This window comes from Miscanthus floridulus, chromosome 7 (genome assembly GCF_019320115.1).
Source record: "Miscanthus floridulus cultivar M001 chromosome 7, ASM1932011v1, whole genome shotgun sequence".
NCBI lineage: Eukaryota > Viridiplantae > Streptophyta > Magnoliopsida > Poales > Poaceae > Miscanthus > Miscanthus floridulus.
In genome coordinates, this window is record NC_089586.1 from 132,427,234 (window position 1) to 132,432,539 (window position 5,306).

Genomic DNA, 5,306 nt, shown 5'->3' on the forward strand with positions numbered 1-5,306 from the left:
CAGTGTGTCCTCGTCCTCCAGGACATCCCAATCCACGCCGACGGCTACCTCATCATCATCGTCATCATCATCGTCGTCGTCGTCGTCACTACTCACGTCCTCTCCCCGATCCCGTGCCTCCTGCTTCAGTCGTTTCGCCTTCTTCATCTCTTCCCTTGCCTTCTTGTCCCGCTCGGCCGCGAGTCGATTCGCCGCCACCACGACCTTGTCCTTCGGCAGTGGAACCGGGCTGTCCTTAAAGACCAGCACCCTCGGCTGGTTCCAACGTCATAAAACAAGTGTTAAAAAAATGGAGATCTAGGAAAAAAGAAAAGAGCATGGGAGAGGAGGGCTTACGAATTCAAAGAACCCAGGCTCCAGCCGCATTGGGGGGTGTCTGGGCACCGGATACACAATGTCAAGGACTCTGCCCGCAGAATCCTTCGTCGGCTCCGTCGCCTCCTTGATACGCTGCGCCACTTCTGAGTAAGGGAGCGCCTCGTCAACAAGCACCGTCCCTTCGTACGACATCCCGGGCATCATCCGATGCAGAGGAAGCACGCGCGCCATTAGGGGTGCCACCCTCCTAGCATGGTAGGCGCCGATAATCCCCGACCCCTTTACACCCCGACCCTTCAGGGCATGGAGGGCGGAGAGAAGGTCGGAGATATGTTTCTTGTCTTTAGTCTGGACGCCCCAGCCCCACGACTCCGGAGCATCCACAATAAGACGTCCGGTGTACTTCGGTAGGGTGGCACTCACATCATCCCTAACATAAAACCACTGCGAATGCCATCCCTTGTTGGATGTAGCCAGACGCATGTACGGGTAACCCTTCGACCGGGTATGGCGCAGGTGAATGCTGGCACACCCCATCGGCGCATTCACTTCTTTCCCCCCAATCTTCCTCTTCGACAGACTAATGCTAAAGAAATACCGCCACAGATCAAAATGGGGATTGATCCCCAGGAAACCCTCGCACAGGGCAACGAACGCCGCCATATGCTGAATCCCATTGGGAGTGAGATGCTACAGCTCTACCTCATAGTAATCTAATAGCCCCCGAAGGAATCTATGCGCAGGTACCCCGAATCCCCGCTCATGGAAGATGGCAAAGGAGACGACATACCCTTCAGGCGGCACCGGCTCACCCTCGTCGCCGGGGAGTAACCACTCCTGGATGGCGGATAGTGGGCGGAGAAGGCCACGGCGGACGAGGCCCTCCAGACGCCGGGAAGTGATGCTTGATCTTCCCCACAACTCCATTGAAGCAGTAGGGGGAAGGGCAGGCGCAAGCTTAACGGCGGCTGGAACACGAACGCAGGCCGGTCGACGGTGGCGATGCGGGCACGAGAGGCTGGGAAGATTGGCGGCGGATGTTTCAGAATGCAAAGGAAGGGGAGCGAAACACGGGACCCTGGGGGCGAACCTCGCGGTTTTATAGGGGGCGACGGACGCGAGAAGGGCAACCGTCCGCCTCGATCTCCGGGCCTGCCACACGTGCCACCGCGTCACGTCACGGGACACGCGCCCGCAGTCCCTATCCTCTCATCCCAAAAAATCTCAGCGGACGGTTCGCCTTCCCCAAGCGAATCCAGACTCTCTACTCACCGGGGAAGCGCAAGCCACAAAGGCCTGTTCTTTTCTCTTTGGCCCACCTAGGGCCCAGCAACTCGCCGGCCGGCCCAACTAAGAAAGAATCCATGAACAATCCGCCACCCAGGGCAGAAGCACCACTTAGGACGGCCCCGAATCAGTCCCCAGCGAACGGGACGCCACGACCCACTCGGAAAAACACCCAGTTGATGAAAAACTAAGTCCTTCAGCCTTACCCACGAAGGGGCCGATACAACCCCCCGGGTGACTCTACTCGAGTCACCCGGGGGCTCGGGGGCTACACCCATCGGGTGCGCTCGCGCGCACCCTCCGGCAAATTAGCTTCAACGAAATCAAAAACACCCTCCAGGCGGTTCTACCCGAATCACCTGGAGTCTCGGGGGCTACTGTCGGGGACCTAATACCAGGGTACCCCAGAAGGTGGAACCGATGACCACCGAACGTGAAAAACTTCTGGACGCATAAGGGCTCCATGTCATCCCTTGTTCGAGTGACAGGAGTTCGGTTCCGCCTCGCCCGACACCTTCGGGACGGGCTCGGTCTCGCCCGAGGGCCGAGGGATAAACTCCGTCTCGCCTGACGCCTTGAGGGTGGGCTCAGTCTCGCCCGAGGGCTGAGGGATGAATTCCGTCTCGCCCGACCCCGGAGGGGCGGGGTCAGCCTCACCCAACGCCTTTGTGGGATAACCCTGCCTCGCCCCAAAAGCTCAAGGCTAATCTCCGTCTTGCCCGACGCCTATAGGGCGGGCTCGGTCTCGCCCGAAGGCAAAGGGATGGGTTCCGCCTCGCCCGATCCCAGAGGGATAGGTTAGGTCTCACCCAAGAGATAGGGATTGGTCTCCGCCTCACCCGACGGCCTAGAACGAGCCTCGCCCTGATCGATATCTATCCCTCATAATGATGGGTACAGGACGAGACAAGACGTTCGGGTCAACCATGGCTCCAACGACCATACCCTACGCCCTGGCAGGAAAAGGACTGCCAGGGAACGACAGGACTGATGCTTTAGACCCTTCCGGACACCGCAGAGCCCAAAAGGTATTACAGGTGCGTGCATCTCGCCCTGTAGAGTTGTAGGCGCCGCCTTCAGCTCTGGGACACGGAACCCGACGAAGATATACGACAACCGCTACGCTCCAGGAAAGGATTTGCTATCTCCACGAACGACGGATATTCCGTCACCACGTTGTGGACCCAGGGGAGCGGCGTCCGCTTCCTGACCCCTCAGGCCCACCTAGTCAGAAGGCCTTAGCCACGGCGCTACATCGACCCCCGACCCCGCGTTCCTCCAACAAGGACTCATGGGAACCAGAAGGCGTGCAGAGCAAGGCTAGGGGAGGCTCATAAGTCAAAACCACTGTACTGCAGCCCATACCCTGCGCTAACCTGACATCCTACAGAGACATCGACAACATGGTAAGCACTTATCTTCCTTCGCACTGAAGGACCTGACCAGGTAAACGTGAGCCACATGACTAAGTAGAGTACACATCCTGGAGCCCTCACCCTTGTAAAGCCAGCCCCTTCATCTATAAAAGGGGATGCGCTTCCTCCATCAGAGGGGACCAAAAAAAAAGACCGAACAAGAGAACGCACTCATACGCACAGTTAAGCGGCTACGAAGCTCTTGACCACCTTTCAACCCTTCCATCAGAGACTTGGGACCAGTCCCTCTCTCGATAGTTTGTACCCCTTACTACAGATCGTTCACGGTGCTAATATTTTTTACACAAGCAGCAACAAACTGGACGTAGGGACGTTCCGCCTGAACCAGTATAAATCTTGTGTCCTTTAGCGCACCATCCGAGCCTAACGCGCATTACTATAAATTTACTTGCCGGTGCTTGTACGAAACACCGACAGAGACAATCAAGACACAATGATTTTTTTCTCTGAGGTTCACTTACTTGCCGACAAACTAGTCCATGTTGTGGCGATTCACTCACTTGGAGGTTTACGCACTAATTAGCATCACACGCCAAAACCCGTAACCGGGCACTGCACAACCAACACAAGATGAGGATCACACAAGCCATGAGCAATCCACTAGAGTACCTTCTGCCTCTCCGCTAGGGAAAGGTCAAGAACCCCTTATAATCACCATGATCGGAGCCAGAGACAAGCACCTTCCTCCGTTCGATGATCCTCGCTGCTCCAAGCCATCTAGGTGGCGGCAACCACAAAGAGTAACAAGTGAATCCCGTAGCGAAACACAAACACCAAGTGCCTCTAGATGCAATCACTCAAGCAATGCACTTGGATTCACTCACAATCTCATAAAGATGGTGAATCTATGATGGAGATGAGTGGGAGGGCTTTGGCTAAGCTCACAAGGTTGTTATGTCAATGTAAATGGTCAAGAGAGAGAGAGCTAGAGCCAGCCAAACGCCTTATATAGGTGTCCCATCGAAATAGAGCCGTTGGGCACCACGGGCAGCTCACTGCGTGGTGACCGGACGCGCTGGTCAGATCGACCGGATGCTCGGCCCCCTCGCCTGGTCGTGGGATCGCTGCCATGTGTCACAGCTTCAAACGTGCGCCATCCGATCCTAACGATCAACTCGATCACATGCTCAAATTAATGAACGATTAGACGCACCACGCCGAGATCGGACGCGGCCACCCAGCGTCCGCTCGCACCCTCGCCCGAGGCGACAACCCAGCGACCTGACGCACCGATGGAATGACCGAACGCTCCATCAATGCGGAGTCCGGTGACTTCCAGAGAGCATCTAGAGCCGCACTTTCTCGATCGGACGTGTCCGAGGGAGCATGACCGGAAGCAGGGCCGAGTCCGGTCCTCACTGTCGTTGCGCACCAACAGTTTTGCCGCCACGTCACCATACATCATCATTGACCAGACCCAGAGGCTACAAGTACGATCACTTCTCGCGCCAGCGTCCGGTCAACTAGACCGAGACCGCGCCACTGCTCCACTACTGACCGGACGAGCAGGTCCAGCGTCCGGTCCTGTGTCCGGTCAGCATAGTGACCTCCTCGACTTCCACGTCACTTAGATAAACTAGGTTAGCGCTTAGAGTTTCATCAATTCACCAAAACCAAACTAGAGCTTTCACACGGTGCGGCCAACGCTTCCACGTCGAGGGCCGGGTGGGGAAAGGGGCCACCGGGTGGGAGAGGAGGACGCCAGGGTGGGAAGGAGGTCGCCGGGGTGGGGGAAGGAGCCGACGGCGGCCAATGAAGCAACGATGTTCGTGTCATCGGGTGTGGGACAGGACGCGAAGCGATAAGAATAGGAAAGGGCGCGAGCGCTGCGGAAGTGAGCGAGGCGTCCATCCATGTGTCTTAATCGTATCATTATCGCATTTTTTTGCCTTCTCCTACCCCCACACGGACATTAAAAAAAATGGAGATGAGCCAGTAAAATAACCATGCGTGGATTCACGACACCTATTTATGCACAAAGATGCAGGTATGTAACACATGAGACTACTCTCTGTCTCAAAAAGAACATAATTTCTTCCTCTCCGAAAAATCAAATAATTTCAGTTTTAACCAATTCTATATATAAATACTAACGTTTTTTTATGTTAAATAAATATTATTAAATTGGTTATTAAATATATTTTATAGTAGAATTTATTTGAAAACATAAATCTTAATATTTTTCTATAAAATAGGTTATATTTGAGAAAGTTTGTCTAGTCTTCAAACTTAGAAGTGTGTCTTTTTGTACGGATGGAGTAGATG